The 22,143-nt window shown below is 43.4% G+C and overlaps 1 gene segment (V, D, J or C); it reads right to left on the bottom strand.

Moving 5' to 3' along the window:
- Positions 1 to 15,538: 15,538 nt before the first annotated feature.
- LOC308684655 (immunoglobulin lambda constant 7-like) lies at positions 15,539 to 17,303 on the bottom strand. The segment is given in 2 exons: positions 17,213 to 17,303; positions 15,539 to 15,855 (listed from the first exon to the last, which is right to left on the bottom strand).
- Between the last annotated feature and the right edge of the window lie 4,840 nt (positions 17,304 to 22,143).

Raw genomic sequence — 22,143 nt, 5'->3', positions numbered from 1 at the left:
GACTGAAGATACAGGAGATTATTACTGTCAGAGTTTACACTGTCCTAGTAGCTGTGATGTGTTCACACAGTGATAAAGAGTCGTACAAAAACCTCTGTCAGTCAGACGTCACAGTGACTGCACTGATACAGCTGAGAGAAACTGCAGCTGCTGATGGAGGATCACAAAGTCAAGTCACTTTTATTTATATTAGCGCTTTTTACAATAGTTTCAAAGCAGCTTTACAGTGATAACAGGAAAATAATGCAACAAAGTTTGTTTCTGCTATACAGCAGATCTAGAAGAAAATGTTGTCCTAGTCCAGCTGAAGTAAGTTCAGTGGTGGTTAACTTCTGTTGTAAAAACGTTATTAATGTAGTTCATGTATATACAGTGCTGAGCATAAGTGAACACACCAAAGCTAAAGGTGACTAAAAACAGGACTAAAAAATCATCTTTGTGACACCAATTTTCTTTGTGAATGAATAATGTATCGTAAATAAATGAATGTTCTTTCTTAACAGGGTGCATAAGTCATTAGTCAGGACACCCCTATGTTAAATTCTCATAGAGACAGGAAGATTTTTATTTTTAAAGGCCAGTTACTTCATGGATCCAGGATACTATGCATCCTGATAAAGTTCCCTTGGCCTTTGGCATTAAAATAGCCCCACATCATCACATAGCCTTCACCATACCTAGAGATTGGCATGGCTTTATTTCAGTTAGCCTAATAACTGGGTTGATTTGCATTGAGAGATGATCTTATGGAAACTAAGAAAGATGAAAAATCAGCACAACACCTTCAAACATTTAAAGACAACTTCAGCAAGGACATGTAACCCTAATAAAAACATGGTGGTGTTTATTTGATTACAGTTTTTTTTTTTAATTGCTACCAAGCATTGTTTAATACTGAAGCCACATTTTCAAAACTCTTCATTCAGTCTGCATTACCAACATGAATCTTGGCCAAAGAGTTAATCTCACTCAGACCAACAAAACACTTCATATACGTCTCAAAATAAGCTCATTCCTCCATAACACTGGCAACAATTCACATTCAGAAAACACACGTCATTCATAACACACTGAACTAAAAAACACTAACAACAGGAGCATTACACAAATGATGAACCTTTATCTTTAAAGTCTGAATGATTTTTTTTTTTCACATTAAGATTCATTATATGATAAGAATATGATTTTTTTTACTGACTGTATTACAGTATAAAGAATGAATGAGAAATGCATCAATTTTAAACAATACTAAAAAATAAAAATAATAATCCACCAAACATGTCTATTATATGGAAGCCCTTTCCCTCCACATGAGAAAAAAAAGTGAGTGCACGGCTCGAGCGCTCGTAAGACGAGACAAAAACCGAGAGTGTCAGAGCTCTGTCACAAAATCAAGAATTTGAAGACAGGAGTGACAGAACCCTGACAATATAACTATATAAAACCATAACTATAACAAAAGCAGTGTCGGGAGTGTGTGCATCTTTCCATCAAGTAAATTTCTCCCGTGTCAGCCCAAGGATTGGTACGTGATGTCACCGTCCGGAGCAGAAAGTGGCGCTAATGCAACTAAAAGCTGCTTGTAGTGCCCTATGAAATCAGTTTTATTTTTCCCCACTTTCCAAATTCATTATTATTATTATTATTTTTTCGTTTAGATTTTTATGTATTCTGTTTTTTTCCGTTTACATTTTTTTGGACTCCCATTTTAATGGTTCAATGAAATGTAAATGCTAGTATTAAAGCATGTCTAATTACAGTTTTCTTTTTTCAATTGCTTACACACAAAATCCTTACTTGTCACCCAAGTTTCATTTCTGAAACCTGACACACACACACCAAAATCTGGGTACACTAATTCTCAGCCTTCGACTTCGAAGTTTTCAATTCTGAAATAAACACATAAAACACTTTTTGCAAACCACAACACACAATTCTCTATGTAACAAAAAACGTACTCGGTTACTAACGTAACCTCGGTTCTCTCTAGAAGAGGGAACGAGTACTGCGTTTGAAAAACGCTGCGGGAAAAGGTCTCTTTTCACGAAATACTGAAGCAAAATTATCCTTAATTTTCATAAATGTAAAACGCATTGCAGCAGTGCACAGCTATGGCGAGACGGCTCGCTCGCTCATAGGCTGTTCTGCGGCAACTGCATTAGCCTATCGAGCGAGGGCTGATGCAACATCAGGCCAATGAGAGCGCTTCGCGCGCTCCTCGCCACATCCCGCCGAAACGGGTGTGGCAGTCCCCTATAAAAGGAGCTCGAGTAGGCTGATTCAACTGGTTTTCATCGCCGAAGCGAACCAGAGCGAACCGTACGCACGGCAGGGAACGCAGTACTCGTTCCCTCTTCTAGAGAGAACCGAGGTTACGTTAGTAACCGAGTACGTTCTCTTACGAGAGTTCTCTCGTACTGCGTTTGAAAAACGCTGCGGGAACCACTTGTAAGACGCCGTGCGTGCTGGGATAAGACACCGATCACTGGAAGCCAGTCCAGATATACAGTGCATAATCACCAGGTAGACTCAGAGAGTCTGGAGATAAAAAGGGGGGGGGACATCCGCCCTTAAAGGTTGCGTCCTCAGACGCGATATAACGTCACATAGGCAGGGGAAGGCCTGGCTAATGTGGGAAATGTGGGTCTTACACAATTCTGCCCAGAAATTTTTCGGGGCGCTGTGCGCCTGCGAAATCAGTGTCCGGGCTAGACAGCTGACTCGACTATACCGAAAGCAGCTTTGCCTGCAAGGCGGGAACCTCTAGGTTGTAAAACCTTATGAATGTAGACGGTGAGGCCCAGCCTGCCGCCATACATATTTCCTGTAAGGAAATCCCGCTAGACCAGGCCCACGATGAGGCGACGCCCCTCGTGGAGTGCGCTCTCACGCCCAAGGGGCACTGAAGGCCCTTGGTGGTGTAAGCCAGCGCTATGGCGTCAACTACCCATCTGGATAGACTCTGTTTCGAAACAGCTGCTCCCTTGGAACGACCGCTGAACGAGACAAAGAGCTGCTCAGTCTGTCTGAAGACAGCAGAGCGGGACACATAAGCTCTTAAAGCCCTAACGGGGCAAAGACAGCTCGAGTCCCCTTCCTCACTCGGTAGGGCGGACAGGGAGATAACCTGAGCCCTAAACGGTGTGTTGAGGGATTTTGGCACGTAACCGTGTCTAGGTTTGAGTATGACCTTGGAGTCATTGGGCCCAAACTCTAAGCACGCTGGGCTCACAGAGAGCGCGTGCAGATCGCCTATGCGCTTCACTGAAGCTAGGGCCAGCAAAAACACTGTTTTGAACGACAGATGTTTGAGGCTGACAGTTTGAATAGGCTCAAAAGGGGCACCTTTCATGGCCGCCAAGACCGTAGAAAGGTCCCACATCGGGACTGAAGGAGGTCTGGGGGGATTCAGCCTCCTAGCTCCTCTGAGGAAGCGGATGACTAAATCGTTCCTTCCTAGTGACTGGCTTAGCGTTGCTGTCGAGAACGCTGCAATAGCCGCCACATAGACTTTGAGCGTGGAGGGGGACCTGCCCTTATCCAACAGCTCTTGTAGGAAGGAGAGAACCTCCGTCACCTCACAATCGAGGGGTGACAGGCCCCGAGCAGCACACCAGCTGGAGAAAACCGACCACTTCGAGGCATAAAGCCGCCTGGTCGACGGTGCTCTAGCCTGAGTGATGGTATTCAGCACTCCCTCCGTGAGGTCAACGGATACCCGTTGAGCGCCCACGCATGAAGGGACCACAACTCCGGATGTGGGTGCCAAATCGAGCCCTTGGCCTGCGAGAGGAGATCTCTCCTCAAAGGTATCGGCCATGGGGCGGAGTCTGCTAACTGCATCAGGGCTGGAAACCAGGCATGGCTGGCCCAGAACGGTGCTACAAGCAGTACTGGGCATTTCACTTCCCTGACTCGCTCTAATACCTGAGGCAGGAGGGAGACTGGGGGAAACGCGTATAGCGGGCAGTGCGGCCACATGTGAGACAGCGCGCTGTCGTTCTTTGAAAAGAACACGGGGCAATGAGCGTTTTCTGGGGACGCGAATAGGTCCACCTCCGCCCTGCCGAATCTCTGCCACAGCAGCTGGACTGCTTGTGGGTGTAGAGACCATTCGCCCGTGGGAACGTTGTTCCTGGACAGTCTGTCTGGACCCAGGTCGTGGACCCCAGGCACATGCACTGCTCTCAGCGAGCGCAAGTTGCGCTGAGCCCATGTCAGGAGGCGCTTGGCCGGCCTGTACAGAATATTGGATCTGAGACCGCCCTGGCGATTTATGTAGGACACCACGGCCGTGTTGTCCGAGCGGACTACGACGTGCTGGTCCTTGATTTGGGGACAAAAGCGCGTCAGCGCGTTGTGAACTGCTAGCATTTCTAAGCAGTTGATGTGATGGAGCTTCTCTCGTTCTGACCACTGGCCAAAGAACGGTCTGCCCTCGAGCAGCGCTCCCCATCCCGAGGTGGATGCGTCCGTAGACACCACTTTCACCCTCGAGGGAGTCCCCAGGCTTACGCCCGAACGGTACCAATCGCTCGCCGCCCAAGGTCTCAGGGCTGCCACGCAGTCCTGATCGACTCTGAGGCGTAATCGGCCAAGTGCCCACGCTCTGCGAGGCACTCGCGCTTTTAGCCAGAACTGCAGAGGGCGCATGCGAAGCAGGCCCAACTGGAGAACCGATGCTGCTGAGGCCATAAGACCCAGCAACCTCTGAAACTTTTTGAGCGTGGTAGTCGCACCGCAGCGAAAGGCTCTCGCTGTGTGCTGAATGTGCAGCGCGCGCTGTGTTGACAGCCGCGCCGTCATGGACTGCGAGTCCAGAACGACACCCAGAAACGAGATAGTTTGACTGGGGTTCAGGGAGCTCCTTGTCCAATTGATCATAATACCAAGATTCTCGAGGTGATCGAGTAACATGGTTCTGTGCTCCACGAGCTGTGATCGCGATTGAGCTATGATCAGCCAGTCGTCCAAATAGGTCAGCACTCGCATGCCTCTGAGTCTGAGGGGGGCGAGCGCTGCGTCCATGCATTTCGTAAACGTACGAGGTGCCAGGGACAAGCCGAAAGGCAGGACTGTGTACTGGTATGCCCGACCCTCGAAGGCGAATCTCAAGAATCGCCTGTGACGTGACGCTATCTGTATCTGGAAATACGCGTCCTTCAGATCTATCGACATAAACCAGTCTTCTCGGCGAATATGCGCGAGGATTTTTCTGGTCGTGAGCATTTTGAAACTGCGTTTCACTAAAGCTCTGTTAGTCGTCTTAGATCCAGAATGGGTCTGATACCTCCGTCCTTTTTCGGGACTAGAAAGTATCTGCTGTATAGCCCCTTTTCGCTTTGAGCTGGGGGTACAAGCTGTATCGCCCCTTTGCTCAACAGTTTTGATATTTCGGCACGAAGCAGGTGTGCTGCTTCTGAATTCACCGTGGTTTCGACGCGCGCTGTGAAGCGGGGAGGGCGTCGGAAAAACTGTAGCGAGAAGCCTCTCTTTATAATGTCTAGCACCCAGTCTGAAACCCCTGGAAGCGCGGCCCACGCATCTGCATGGCCGGCTAGGGGCTGAATGTGAAGCTCGCTCTGTCCGCAGTGCGGCAGTGGTGCTTCGGGGTGCGATAACATAGGCGTTACGCCTGTGACATATGAGGCGGGGAGCGCGCTTAATACAGCGGGCATAGCGCTCATCCTCGACCGCGTTACAGTGCTTAACTGAGCGAGGGAGGTCTGAGAAGGTCGCATGGGACTCATGTAGCCTGCAGGTGGACGTGGGCGGGGACCGGGCACGTTCACTGCTTTGGTCGCGCTGTCTGTGTGAGCAGCGCGGGCGCGCACAGATCCCGCTTTTACGGGGAGACTGTGATCTGCCAGACATAGTGTTTGTGGGCACTGGGAAGTGGGCACTTTGACTATGTCTGGAGCGTGACCGATCTGAGTCGATCTTATGAGCGCGGGCCCTGTGTGCAGGGCTGTGCTTTTGTGTAGGGATGGGCACAAAGGAGTGGGCATCAACACTACATTTATAGCACCATCGGCCGTGGCCGGGACTTTTGAATTTTTTTTTTTTTTTTTTTTTTTTGGAAGCGCGCTGATCACAGCGGACAGAACGCCTGCGCTCGACCCCGCTGCGGTGTTTAACCGAGCAGAGGAGGGCTGGGCGAGTCTCGTAGGACATAAAATGGCCAGACATAGTGTTCGTGGGCACTGGGAAGTGGGCACTTTTACTATGTTTGGAGCGCGATCGACCTGAGTCGATTTTATGTGCGCGGGCCCTGTGTGCAGGGCTGTGCTTGTATGTAGGGATGGGCACAGAGGAGTGGGCATCGACACTACATTTATAGCATCATCGGCCGTGGCCGGGACTTTGAAGCGCGTTCTGTCGCGGGGGAACAGACAGAGTGATTTGCATTCGGCGGCATAAATGTTTCTGCCGGCAGACCTGGGGTTCGAACTCGGGTCCCCCGCGTCTAAGTCTAAGAATCTACCACTGGACCACAGTGGGGATACATAGACAAAGACAGCGCGAGTATAATCCACACTGGCGTTTGCTTGCAGGCATGCGAGTAAGCACAACAAGCAATACTAACATTTTCAGACACCTGAAATATGCTAGAATGAGAGAAGAGTGGACATCGCCCAGTTTCAGCGGGGCTGAAAGCACTCCATTCTCATTTCGCCAGTGACGCACGGGAACCGTAGAAACGGTGTTTGGTTGCAGGCAAGCGGGTACTACGCGCTTGCTGACTGCAAAATGCATCTCTGCAGTCGCCTTCAGGGGACCTGACAGAGGGAAGCATTGGCGGCATAAATATAAATGCCGCGAGACCGGGATTCGAACCGCGGTCGTCCGTGCGGAAAACCTATAATTTCACCACTGAGCCACAGTGGGATATAGGCTTTTTAGGCGGCGTCAACAATAATACAATAATATTTCCAGCCACCCACAGGGAGCTGAGAAATGTGAGAGAAAAGAGGTTAGACCGGCCAACGGCGGGACTAAAAACACTCTTTTCTCCTTCGCCGGTAAGTGACGCGTGCAGAGGCAGGGTAGCTTTTCTTGTAACGTAAAGAAAAACTAATCCCGCCATCCGCTTCCAGGAAGGGCAGCCTCGGGAGGATGCCAGGCGAGTCATCAGAGTCACCGTAGGCAATCGGCTCGGAGTGAGGGCGATTCGCCGTCAGCGAGCGCGAGTGCTGCATGAGAAGGCGTCTTGAAAAAGACGCAGCTCTTTTAGGGGGTGAGTGTTGCAGAGCGAACACACACACACACACATACAAAAGAACAATAGTAATGAAAGGATATGGCGTCGGAAAGCGCAGCAGGTACGGCGGTAGAAGGCGGCACAGGCCTGCGGCTTCAAGGGCTCGTCCCGCTGAAAAGCTTGTTCTCAGACGACGCGTGCTTCCTCGTGATCCAGCGATGCGTGCGCTTCGCTGAAGAGATGAAAATCAGTTGAATCAGCCTACTCGAGCTCCTTTTATAGGGGACTGCCACACCCGTTTCGGCGGGATGTGGCGAGGAGCGCGCGAAGCGCTCTCATTGGCCTGATGTTGCATCAGCCCTCGCTCGATAGGCTAATGCAGTTGCCGCAGAACAGCCTATGAGCGAGCGAGCCGTCTCGCCATAGCTGTGCACTGCTGCAATGCGTTTTACATTTATGAAAATTAAGGATAATTTTGCTTCAGTATTTCGTGAAAAGAGACCTTTTCCCGCAGCGTTTTTCAAACGCAGTACGAGAGAACTCTCGTAAGAGAACTAACAGGAAATATCTTGATTTCCTTTTTTCAAACACAACCTATCAAAATGCCACAGTAATTCATCAGTGTCTCACACACACTCCTCACACACACTCCTCACATGTGCAAACACTCATTGCTTTACTGAACAACAATCATGGCTTTAGAATAGGCCTATAAACAGGCCAAAGGTCAAGTTATAGTTTTTTCGGACTGTGTAATACCGTATTCACAACCACAAATGCTTACATAAAAAAAAAAAATAGTTTGGTTTCAATCTTGCTTTCGTGTTAACCGTGAATTTTTCTACATCTCTCTGCCAATTATTTTTAATCTTGTACAGAAATGTACATAGGAGCGCATGAAAGAAGAGCTTTAGGTTTTGAATAACCGTGTGTATGATGTATCCAAAAATATAATATTATGGCAAAGGTGTTTGCAACGTGAGACAGATGTCAGATCAATCAAAGACCTCCAGTGGACACCCGTCTCTATTGCACTGCGAATCTGTTGCCGTGGCAGCAAGGCCAATTGCCCGATTGACAGCAGGTGTGGAGTAATTACGGAGAGTGTTGTAAGAGGGACACGTATTCAGATGGGGCTTTAAAAATAGAGCGGAAGTAGACTGCCGGGTGGTTCTCCTCCGTGAGATACTGTGTTTGTCGGCGTGTTGTTTGTATTTGAGGCTGGGCTGTGAAGCGGGCGAAGATTGAAGCTGAGAAGTGGAAAGAAGAGAGTGAAGTATTTATCAACGAAAACCCAAGGGATATCGTCAGCAGTGGGGAAGACGTAAAGTGATGAGTATTGGATTCGTTGTTTATATGCACTAACACTGAAGTGGTGTGGAGAGTCTGGAAAGCATGTGGCACGAGTGAACTAGTACACCGAGTGAATTGTTGATCTGTCTCCAACTTTTGTCTGCTCCTCGCTGAATGTGACGATTGCTGCACCCGTCGTCTGCTGTCTCTGGAGAGAAGTTGAGCCCTTGTGAGAGACGAGAGTCGATCTGGTGGGAGAAAGACCGGTGGGTGAGTGCTGGCCCGAATGCACGGTGTGCGAGTGGAATGCAGTGCCTGAAGTGACGATTCACACAGTTTGTGTTATGGAGTGAAGTTTATCGTGTGGAGAGGTAATAGTAGTCTGCTGTGCACTCTCTCCTTACAGTCTTTCACTCGCCGTCTCCAAGGAAGGTTTTGATATATCGAACGCCCAACTTACCATTTTGAGAGAGCCCGACTCTGTCAATGCTAAATGTTTTATATGCTGTTGAACTGTTAAACCCTGCTACATTGTTACAGTGTACAGCTGAAGTGGAGTGTCTCGCTTAAAGCATCCTCCCCGCCTGGTGGTCTCCACACGCTCCTATCGAAAGTCGCTGCCCTGTTCAGAATGAGAGAAGGTATTGCAGCTGAATGTTTCATCTACTGTTGAATGGTTAAATCCTGTTGCATTGTTACAGTGTACAGCTGAAGTGGAGTGACTCGCTTAAAGCATCCTCCCCGCCTGGTGGTCTACACACGCCCCTATTGGAAGCCGCTGCCCTGTTCAGAACGAGAGAAGGTATTGCAGCTGAATGTTTCATATGCTGTTGAATAGTTAAACCCTGCTACCTGGTTATAGCGCACAGCTGAAGTGGAGTGTCTCGCTCAAAGTGTCCTCCCCGCCTGGTGGTCTTCACACGCCCCATCGAAAGCTTCTGCCCTGTTCAGAAAGAGAGAAGGTATTTCAACTGAATGTTTATTGTGCTGTTGAACAGTTAAACCCTGCTACCTGGTTACAGCGCACAGCCGAAGTGGAGCGTCTCGCTCAAAGTGTCCTCCCTGCCTGGTGGTCTCCACATGCCCCATTGAAGGCCTCCGCCCTGTTCAGAAAGAGATAAGGTATCACTGTTGAGCGCTAGTATACCGCTGAACTGTTGAACTCTGTTGTATTGTTGCAGTACACAGCCGAAGGGGAGCGTCTCGCTCAAAGTGTTCTTCTGCCTGGTGGCCCTCCATGCCTACGTTGCAAGCCGCTGCTCCTGTTGAGAAGGAAAAGGAATAGCTGCGGCACGTGCCTCGATCGAAGTGTCTTCATGTTGTCCAAGTTTCCCTCACGTCTCGGCTAAAGGCCCCCGTTCTAACTGGTTTGGCATAAAGGACACCTACCGGGATATACTCACCTGTTTCCCCTCCTGGCCCGGTCCGCTCGCCACCGGTGTCCCTGTGCTTCGTCCGAGTCGGAGGCAACCGCTCCCTGGGTACTTACCTCTGGGGCAGCATCCGGGACTTGTTCCACTCCCGCCCATGAGTACTTACCTGGTTCCAGTCCGAATGGGGTCCGTATAACCACGACTTCCTCTTGAGTCCTGTAAAGAGTACTTACCCAGTGACCTACCTAGACGGTGTGAGTTTCCTCCTGATCCCTCTCCAACGAGCTGCAGGGCCGCCACGATCGTTCTCCCCTCTCGATGACCCCCTGGAACGTAATTCCCTCTGGTGACAAGAAAGAAGATTTTAATTAGGATTCTTCAAATTACTGTTCTTAACTTAATAAAGAAAACTGTTATTCCTTTATTCCCTTGTCTGTCTGGTCCTTGACACGTTCCTCGAGGTGGTACCCGGTCTCCAGGGGTGGGTGCAGTCTGGCTTGGCCCACCCCGACCTGTGACACAGATGTTTGCTTTTGTGATATTCTGAATGCAGTGCTTCATTTTGCAAGAGATGTGAGGCATTTTGCATTTTGTGTGTGCCATTCTTGGATTTGTGTTAAGTTTTGAAAAAAAAAGAGGCAAAGTTTTGAAAATGTGTGGAAGCAGTTGAAGAAAAACTTTAATTTTAAATCATGAAACTTATACAATTTAACAATAACTTAAAATTAAAAATTGTAAATAAATTACATGTTTAGGGTACTATGAAATATATATATATATATAATTTCTTTTACCAAATTATCTTTTTTTTTTCTCTTGATTCCATTTTAATGGTTTAATTAAATTTTAATAACCAATGATTTAAAGTATTGTTGTAATGATTTAAGTGTAACCCTGTCTAAATGTATTCATTAATATAAGATATACAAGTTTGAATAAATGATTTCATAGTTTAATATATTGAATTTAAGGTTAAAAAGTTAAGATTCATTGACCAGCAATGAAGTTATGTCTTTGCTCAATGAGAGAAATGCATATTGGGTAATGTTCATGTTTTACTGAATACAGCATTTAAAATGTTAAATATTGGTTGTGTAATAATATGTGAAAATGCTTCAAAAATGCCTGTAAGAATAGAAGAAAGAGTTAAATGTTTTGTGAATTTATTTTATTTCAGAAAGTTTTGTGAATGAACCAATCACATTTGAGTTCAAAGGACAAGGAAGTGAGCGGAGCGAGAGCAAATGTGAAGACAACGATTGAAACGAAAGTAGGGAGGGAGAGCGACGAACGAGTAAGAGGGGAAAAGAGTGTTGTCTACTGAAAGAGACACTGTTAATGTTAATGTAATGCACCAGTTACGGAATGATAGTTCTGTCTGTTTGAGTGGACTACTCAGCACAAGAAGACTATGGGCCCTATTTTAACGATCTGAAACGCAAGTGTCAAAGCGCAAGTAACTCTGTGGGCGGGTCTTGGCGCTGTTGCTAGTTTCCCGGCAGGATAAATGACTCTTGCGCCAGGCGCAAATCTAAAATGTGTTGGTCTGAAGAGCTTCATTATTCATAGGTGTGGTTTGGGCGTAACGTGAAATAAACCAATCAGAGCGTCATCTCACATTCCCTTTAAGAGCAGGCGCGCTTGTTCCATGGCGTATTGCTATTATAACGGCGGATTTGCCAGGCGCGCACCAGGAGCGGTTGACAGCTGAGGAGAGCAATGCTCTCATCACGGCCGTAAAAGAGAGAGAAGTGACATTGGGGATGGAGAAACCCACCCAAATTAACTTCGGTTAAACAGGTATATAATAATGTGGGTAAATGTGTAAGCTAGATGTATGCTTTTATAATAAATTATCTATCTATCTATCTATCTATCTATCTATCTATCTATCTATCTATCTATCTATCTATCTATCGTTTGTAATAATATGATTTGCAAAAATGAAAACTGCTGCTTTTTGTAGATTAGAGAATCAAAGTGTATGCGCGTTTTGCATGCTATATGGTCAAGCATGCGCCCTTAAAATAGCATAATGAACAACGCGCAACGCGCCACTGACTTTAGACTAGGTTTTTTCTGGCCAATGGCGCAATTGTTTTATGGAACAGTAAAATAGCACCAGGGATTGTTTGCGCTGGAACACGCCTCCTTTTTTGCGCTGAACCGCCCAGGGAGCGCAAGTTCATTCCCTAGTTTAGCGACGTGCTTCTGTGGACGGAAAAGATTGATTCCACATTAAGTTTTAAAAAACATGTAAAAAGAATATCGAGTACAGTAAAATTGAATTTTGTCCTTCCATATTTGTAATATTTTACAAAAGCATAATCTATTAAGCCTAGAGAATTTTAAACATTTTAAATATGCCTGTTTTGTTTATAAAGTGTTAAATGGATTAGCCCACCTCCCATGTCGGACTTCTTTAAACCAAAGACTTACAGTGGAGCCAGGACACGGGCCTCCGCTAGAGGTGACTGTGAGGTGCCTTTCAGAAGAACAGCCTTTGGACAAAATGCTCTGTCTGTGAAGGCCTGTAAGTTATGGAGCAGTATCCCCATCACTGTCAGGGAATGTCCCACAATTCCTATATTTAAAACCAAACTCAAAGTGTGGCTTAGAGCAAACCAGTCTTGTGACCATTAAGTGACTCTTCTTTTACTTTGCTTGTACTTATTCATTTTTGTTATTTTGTATGTTATAATCTTTGTATTTCTGTAATTTGTCTAGGGACTACAGATGTAAATTAGCCCTGTGGCTATAATCTGGCATGTTTACGTCTGTTTTTGTTGTTTCAATGCAGATGTTCATTAATGTGCATTGTCCCTATCAAATAAATAAATAAATAAAATAAATAAGACAGTTTAAGTTAGCTGCTGACTTAGTGGCTAATGCTTTTGCATGGACTTTGCTAACAAGTTAGCGGCCAGCGACCTCGATTAGTTAAGCCTGTGTGGAACTGCGAGACCGACGATGAACAAAGACCCTGACGGAGCCGGATAGCGTTACCAAATCCTCCGGTAACAAATCCTGTTCAAATAGGCTATATGGGACATTCTACAGAATTGGTTCATAGTTAGAGTTGGAAACATCTTGGAAAAAAATGTTTATTTTTCCAACAAAAAATGTATACACGCAAATTGTATTATATCCAAGGTAAACATTTCTAGTAATTGTGCAGTTAATTCTCAAACTGTATTTTCAGAAAGTTTGGGAATATATCATCTCCCCAAATGTGTCACTAATAAAAAAACAATAATAAATAATTTAATGAGAAGGCTTATTTTGACCTATTAAGATTTCTTTACATCTACCTTGTAAATGTATGTTTTGCTATTTTATTAAAAAGTGTTCACATGTAAATCAACAACACAGCAAAAACTCCAGTGTTAAATTAACTGTCCTGGGAGTTTATTTGGCTCCACAATCAAGAGTGTTAAAGTGTTAAAATATGAGTGTTAAATTAACACTCAAGAGTGTTAAAGTTAATGAGCTAATTAAGTGATTCGTTGAGTGATGATTGATCAGTACTGAAGACACCTGATGTTAACAAGCAGAATCACCAAAGGATAAAATAGTTTTTTTAAGCCACCATTATGGTGATCAGTGTTTGCTTTAGTTGGGCTCTTGACCCTTAAAGTTTTAACTTTAGATTTTGTTTGGCTGCTGTAACTGTGTTATAACTGCCAGATTAACAAAGAGAAAAAGTGATGAAAGACTCATCACCAGCAGCCGTCTACCTGCTGATGTGATTATTCATCCCATGGTTGTGCCCAGCAGGGCATTGGATGTCAACAGCTTGAGAATACTATTCAAGAATGAATCTTCAAGAGAAACTTCCATACCCGTGGAAACAGTGACTGGATGTCTGTACCACATTGATTCAGTTGTGACGATTCCCCCTAAGGAGACTGCTTCCTCTGACTTTGATGAGAGCATGATCAACTTTGGAGACTCTCCTAACTCAGAACAATGGAAGAACAGATTATGTAAGAAACTGGCTCAAAAGTCTCATGTCTTCTCAATGCACGAGTCGGACGCAGGATTAGCAAGAGGAGTCGAGCACAGAGTCCGACTTTCTGATTCCCAGCCTTTCCGTCAACGATCACGCCAGCTGGCCCCTGCAGATATCGAAGACGTGAGAAAGCACTTACAAGAACTGCTGCAGGCAGGGATCATAACAGAGACACGAAGCCCCTCTGCATCCCCAATAGTTGTAGTCGGAAAGAAGACTGGGGCTATTAGGATGTGCATAGATTACAGACTGTTGAATAGCCGAACCATACCTGACCAGTATACAACACCATGCATTGAAGATGCACTGAATGCCTTAACAGCGAGTCTGGGGTTCCCTGTACTGGATTTGCGTTCAGACTACTACCAGATAGCTATGGCCGAAGAGGACAAAGAGAAAACGGCATTCATTTGCCCGTTAGGATTTTTCCAGTTCGAACGAATGCCTCATGGCATTACCGGGGCTCCAGCAACCTATCAAAAGTTAATGGAAAAGGCTGTTGGTGAAAAGTGCTAGTGTACCTTGGCGACGTGATAGTGTTTGGAAAAACTCTCGAGGAACACAAAGAGAGACTGCTCAAGGTCCTAGATCGTCTGGGTGAAGTTGGGCTGAAACTCTCAGTTGACAAGTGCCAGATCTGTCTGCCAAGGGCCCAGTACCTGGGGCACATCGTGTCTGCAGATGGCGTCGCCCCAGATCCAAACAAGATTGAGGCCTTCACTACATGGCCAGTGCCAACAAACCTTTCCTAGGATTTTGCGGTTATTACCACCGATTCATTCAGAACTATTCTGCAATCGTTGTCCAGGTTTGAGTAATGATTTATGTTTGTATTTTCCACCATCAGTGGAGTCCAGACTGAAGATACAGGAGATTATTACTGTCAGAATTTACACTACATCAACAGTAAATATGTGTTCACACAGTGTTAAAGAGTCATACAAAAATCTGTTTATGAAGAGAGTGAGTCAGTGTTTCAATATGATCATCATGTTTTAGGTGTAATATATGATCCTGTCAATCAAACTGAACAGACTACTTTCAGTCACTTCTGCTGTCTGGACGTGATGCTTTCCATTTGAGCCTCAGAAACTTTTACATTCATACACAATTACTGTCACAATGGCTGATTCTTGATTTGTGATCATGTTTTTTTATGATTTATGATGCCATTTTAATATATAAGTTAATTATCTCATAAAAAAATGAAATGATCAGTTTGTCTGCGCCGGTTCACTAAAGCAGAAGTGAAAGTGTTCCAGTCCAGATCATGTAACCAATCAAAGAGTGAGACTGAAAACCCCATTTGCATTGTCAGGGTGGAGTGATTGTGATCCTCTCAGAATAGAGCAGCTCTGTCTCCAGAGACCATGTTCAAACCCCAAGAGCTTTATTTGACATTTACTGCTACATCAACCTTCTGAAAAGCACCTGCATCTTCATCTGTTAGTTGAATGATGTTGTCAGACACAAAGTGAACTTGTTGAGAAGCTTTATTGAATGTTGCAGCAAACACAGCAGATTGAAAGATCACACACACACACACACACACTCAGTTTCAGTATTGAGTTGTAAATCACTCCAGCTGCAGCACTAGACTCATGTGAATCCTGCCTGACACAGGACACTCAGATACGGCTCATCTTCAGGAGAGAAACATCAGCACTCAGAGCTCTTGTGGAACGAGACCTCATGAGGAGCTCCATCATGTGTTACTCTGCAGACGTACAGCTCTCCCTCTTCCCAGCGTGCTTTGCTGAGGGTCAGGACGCTACTGCGGCTGTAGCGGCCGTCCTGCTGGCTCTCTGCGCTGGTCAGAACCCCCTCGGTGACCTCTGACCCGTCCAGTGTCCAGCTCACCAGCGCCCCCTGTGGAGAGTAAGAGCTGAGCAGGCAGAGCAGTGCGGCTGAGTCTCCAGAGATCTGCAGAGAAGAGGGCGGCAGCAGAGACACTGAGGGCTTCACTGTGGGACCAGCTGCAGGAGACAAACACAACACATTCACACACACACACACACAACACACTGCACTGTATAGTAAAGTATTTTTAATGCATTAATTATGCACTGCTATATACATTAAAATGCATGTATGATCTCATCAATAAGTGTAACAGCAGTTATAACACATATTATCTATTATCAGGCCGATCTGACTGCTTTAATTCCAGCAATTATTCACTCTGAACATAAATATCTTAAATTTTGAGATATTCACCTGAACTGAAAATGTAACTCAATTTCAAACAGAGTTAAAACACAATTGAATCACACAGAATGAACAAAACACTGAATTATAAGCACAACATGAGCAAAAGAGATTCAGTATCATTGACTGAACTACAGAAAGTAGCAACATTTACATTCTGATGTCAAATCTCTTTTTTCCATGTATGATTTCTACAATAAAAGATGAACTAAATATGAACTCAGTGTAGAAATAAATGAAGGAAAAACAAACCTGTAATAAACTGATTAAACTCATAGTGAGACACAGTGTGGAAATACGTTTAGAATTCCTTTTTTGTTGAAAGGAATAATGTAATAATGCAATTCTTATAATAATATCATTGTTTTAGATTAAATAATTATACAAAAATATCAGTAACACTTTAATTAAAGCCTTTATACATATCGCATTATAAAAAGTATTTTTAATGCATTAATTATATATTGTTTTACACATTATAATGCATGTATAATCTCATCAATAATTGTAACCAAGGTTTCAACACATTATAATATTATCTATTCATTGTTACACCTCCAAAAAATTATAATACTTTAAAACTCATGACAAACAATTTCAGATGTAACAAGGAATTTGCAAATAGTATAATGTATTTTAACTTTAACTACTATTAGTTTAGTTTTTTACTTTAGTTATACTTTAGTTATACTTACTTTTTCAAAGATGTAAGGCAATGTAATGTAATGTAATCTACATTATAAAGGCTTCAAGTAAGGTGTTACAACAATATCTAATAATCGTTATTATTAATAAATATTGTTCTTGTTTCAACTGTAAAACACTTTATGATCTAAATCTAAATTGTTGTTTTTTTAAAATATATAATTAAATAGACTTACATTTGATCACCAGTTTAGTTCCTCCACCGAAAGTCCACCACAGTGATACAATCTAATGAAACGCTCGTACAAAAACCTCTATTCCACTCGAGTGAACACACACTCCAGCAGAGAGAGAGAAACAACACTTCAACACACTGATATTAGAAGATCCTCAGCTCTTCTCAACACTCACTCATTCAGATTTGACTAAATGCTTTCTGATATAACACTGTTTAAAGAAATATATTTGATGAGCTGTGACCTCTGAGGTGACCTTTGACCTCTTTGATCATGGATGATGTTGTGGAGTTTCTCATAATGATGCTTCTGTTCTTCATATGCAGATCAATCATCATGATTCACAGAAAAACCTGCAGCTTCAAATAAATTAATCAATAATTCTGAACATTTCAGATGCACATTGTTTAATATATAATGACCTGATTATGAGTCCTGATGAACTTCATGCATGTGGAAAATGTGGGAAAATAGACATAATGAAAATATTTCCCAGAGAGCAACATGTCAACATTGATTCCAAAGACCATAATGGACTTTTTATTATGACTCTAAATATAGTAAAACTGATTAATTTAGTTCTTGATTTCTCATTGTTAACATGCTTGTAAAGGTGTAGCACAGAACTGAACTCAGAGAAACTGCTGCGTATGACATATGTTTAAAATGATCTACATTCATGATTCTCCAGACAAAACCTAGTGTCTTATCAGCCTGGCAAACATAAACAAAAATATTTCACAATTAATAAATATGTACAATTAATCACTAAATGGTTCAATAACATTATTCTGAAAGTAAAATCTTCTATGTAGAGTTTATGAGTTTGTTATCAGCACAAGCTGTTGTAAATCCTGCCCACTTCTTTGCATTGTCAGCACATGCTTCAGTGCTCTGAGAGTGTTTATAGTGCTGTGAGTTTAACACTTCATGACTGAGAGCAGAGCAGAACACACTCTTCATCATCACACAAGACTAAACTACAGCAATGAACACAATCAACATCTTCATCTGGACTCTCACACTGTTTATTCAAGGTTTGTTTTTATAATGATTATTAATTCTCTTAATATGTGAAATATATTTATCATATACTGTATATCATCATATATATCATTTTAATTTTTGTTTCTGTTTTCTTTCAGAGTGTAGAGGACAGATCACTGTAACTCAGAGTCCATCAATAACAGCAGTTCAACCAGGAGAAGAAGTCAGAATAAACTGTAAAACCAGCAGTAATGTGCATGTGTGGAGTGTTTATCATTACTTACACTGGTACTCACAGAAACCTGGAGAAGCTCCTAAACTCCTGATTTATAGAGTAAACAGCCGTTACACTGGAACTCCATCTAGATTCAGTGGCAGTGGATCTGGCAGTGATTTTACTCTGACCATCAGTGGAGTCCAGACTGAAGATACAGGAGATTATTACTGTCAGAGTTTACACAGTATCAGTGGCTGGGTGTACACACAGTGATAAAGAGTCGTACAAAAACCTCTGTCAGTCAGACGTCACAGTGACTGCACTGATACAGCTGAGAGAAACTGCAGCTGCTGATGGAGGATCACAAACTACACAATATCAATGTTTAGTTCAAAGTTTCTAAAGACTAATGAATTCATTGAGTAAATATACATTTATCTGTAGTAATATATTTGATATGAAATAAGAGTTAGTGCTGATATTGATTATGGCACTGGGATGTTTTATTGTCAGTGTTTCAGATCACAGTATGAGAGCGATGCGGAGTGAAGCAGAAACACCAGCTGTTTTTAATGTGTTTTCTCACTCCAGGATTGATCTCAGTGGTTTCTTTCATCAGTGGTCGTGGAAATAATATACATACTAACTAATCAGATTTGGTCTGAAAGGAAAGTTAGAAAGTTATTGCTTATAGAACTGTTATATAAAGTAATATCACCTTCACAGTCGTGCTGCTCTTCATGTCTATGGTAGAATCACAGGCGTGCTGATATTCAGTATAACTGCACTCTTGATCATGTGACACAGCTTAAATGTGGCAGGAGGAAAGATAAAACAGCACAACACCTTCACACACTTAAAGAAAACTTCAGCAAGGGCATTTAACCCTAATATAAATATGGTAGTGTTTATTTGATCACAGTTTTTTTTTTCAATTGCTAACAAGCATTGTTTAATACTGAAGCCTCATTTTCAAAACTCTTCATTCAGTCTGCATTACCAACATGAATCTTGGCCAAAGATTGAGACAACCTCATCTAACCTCCTCCCAGTAAGACTGAGATGGGCAACCCGTACCCATCACTCTCACGCCTTGGTGGACTCAGGAGCAGAAGGTAATTTTATGGACCAACACTTTGCTCACAAATTCCACGTTCCCATCACGCCACACTAAGTAGTGTAATATATGAATAAAATAGTAGATAATGAATAATAATTGTCTAAAGTGACATTTTGAAAAATCGTTTTTTAGTACAAGTTTTGTCTGTGACTCTACCCTCACCAAATGTTAGAGGGACTGAGATAAAATAGGACTAAAATAACTTCCTACTACATATCAAGCTTTATGGGATGTGTGCAAATGAAAAAGTAGCATTACAACAGGTCTTTCTTTCAAGCAAAACGTTTACTTTGTGAAAAAAGCTCACTACTAACAATATTCACAAAATGTTAAAATTTTCATGTTTTCTTGTCAACTTTTCAACATTTTTTTTTTCAAACCAAAGCTGAACTATATATTAGATATTAGAAATAGTGCTGGTTGATGCTGGGGGGGTACGGGACCTCTTGGCTGGCCGGGTTGGTGATGATGGTTGCTATGTAAGGGCTGGTGGTGACCTGGTGACTGGTGGCAGGCACAGGTGAGGCTGCCTGTGTTACACTGGGCCCTGGTAGCTGTGAATCCTCTCTGAAAAAACACAAAAACAAATAAGTTAGGACTTGCATTATCAATTTGGCCAAAACATATTGATTCATCACTACAAGAGATAATGTTATTCAAATTGTGAATTGAGGTGAAGAAATATTACATTAGTTATCAAAAGTAGACCACTAAGAACAGCCTACATGCCTACAACGTTACTATTTGTAAGTGTACGTTACCTCAGTTTTAATCAAGAAAATAACTTTTACATAAAGTAAACACTTTGCTAAAGGCACAGTCAATTTGTCAAAGTTCAGATACACAAAGCAGTACAGCGCAGCTTATTTTAGCCAAGATGGTCACAGTTAGTCTAGCACAAAGTGCACCATGCGAACAAGGTTTTTATAAAATAAATATGCTTACCCGTCTTCAACTGGATCTCTTCTGTGATCATAATCCTCATCATCTAAAGTTACATCAGAAGAAAATCCATCAGGCTCGGAAACTCGTTCATCCTCGTCGCTGCTCTCCAAAACCGCCGCAAGTACGTCTTTCAATACCAATGTCTTCGCCATTATCTCTCATCGTCTTCTTCTTACTTTTCCTCTTCTTTATATATGTTTTTGCCATGTTTTTTTCACGGTCTTTTTCTTTCGCGGACTTTTCTACTCTTTCTCTCTCCATGTCAGCTTTGTATTTTCATCACTGTGAGGAGATGGGAGGGTACTTAGGGATTTCAACCGCATCTATTGGTTAGTTTCACACAAAATGCAGACAGGCATGCTAGCCCACCAATCACGCAAGGTGAACGGTCAATTTATTTTTTATTTTTTTGGTGAACGGTCATCTTGTCTTCCCTCTTGCTCCCTGTGTGAGTCACGTACGATTTCGCAAGAATAAGGACGTTGAAGCTGAGAATCTATCGATTACGGCAAAATCAGAACCATTTATGTGTGCTGCACAATCGCGGAGATATTAATAGAAACATTTAGTAAACATCGAGTTGACGCGCCCGCGCGTCACCCGACCTCAGGGGGTTAAGGACCAGATTTCCGTCAACGCACTCAATGGACAAAGACTTCCCAACATTTCTTTCACTACTGGTCCCATCACACTCATCACCTCTGGCAATCACACTGAAATAACTACATCTTTTCTCATGGACTCCCCCTTGCACCCATAGTTCTGGGTCATCCCTGGTTAACCAAGCACAACCCCAGAGTGGACAGGGGACAGAACTCCATTTTAGCATGGAGTGATCATTGTCATGAGTCTTGTCTTGTGTCTGCCTGTCCGTCTGTGTCTGGTTCTGTGTTTCAGGAGGAGGCAGTGGATTTGTCTAACGTGCCCGTTGAGTACCTCGACCTGAAGGAGGTGTTTAGTAAGTCCTGTGCTGCTTCACTTCCTCCACATCGACCCTATGACTGTGCTATAGATTTACTGCCAGGTAAGTCTCCGCCTAAGAGCAAACTATACTCGCTTTCTTTCCTGAAAGGGAGGCCATGGAGAAATATATTTCTGATTCTCTAGCGGCTAGCTTCATCCGCCCTTCCTCTTCTCCAGCGGGGGCGGGGTTATTTTTTTGTGGGGAAGAAGGATGGTTCTCTGCGACCGTGTATTGATTACCGAGGGTTATATCCAGCATCATATTTATAAGCTGTAAATTCATATTTTACCTGTTCTCCCATCTTGATTCTAATTTACCTTCTTTATTACAGATTTCAAACCTATCTGCAGCAGTCCACAGAATAGACGCTGCCAGCAAACCCATAACTGCTTTTGGAGCTGAATGCGAACTCAAAACATGCACCATAGCAGACAACACAGGAAATATTGAAATGTCCTTGTGGGACAAACACATTCATCTAGTTGAAGTAAACCGCTCATACAATTTCACAAACCTTTCAACCCGTATCTTCAACAGTACCCTAAACTTGACAACAACTTCACAAACCACCATAACTCTGTTACAAACCCCGATTGCATCCATTTCTCCACACACCAGTCAACAACCTCCACTACTACAGATCACAGGAGAGATTGAAGGGGCTGTGATAAACCAATCAAACAAATACCCAAAATGCAATACTCCTCAACAGGTAACCTTGAAACAAACTTTCCACCGCTGCAAAGTATGCAAAGTAAACCGAAAAGCAACCACCTACATCAGCACATGCAGCGGACTACTGACTTTAACACACCCACTGAAGCAGTAGAGCTGACCATAACCACCTCTGTCCTGAGACAGTTTTTTAAAAACCTAAAGGACATAAATGCAATGGATGCAGTTGACATTGAAGAATATTTACTGACTGCCGGGCCTCTGACA

The sequence above is a fragment of the Scardinius erythrophthalmus genome (assembly GCF_964197995.2).
Source record: "Scardinius erythrophthalmus genome assembly, chromosome: 24".
Lineage (NCBI taxonomy): Eukaryota > Metazoa > Chordata > Actinopteri > Cypriniformes > Leuciscidae > Scardinius > Scardinius erythrophthalmus.
The sequence above is the reverse complement of the archived record's forward strand: the minus strand, read 5'-3'. Positions and strand labels throughout refer to the sequence as shown.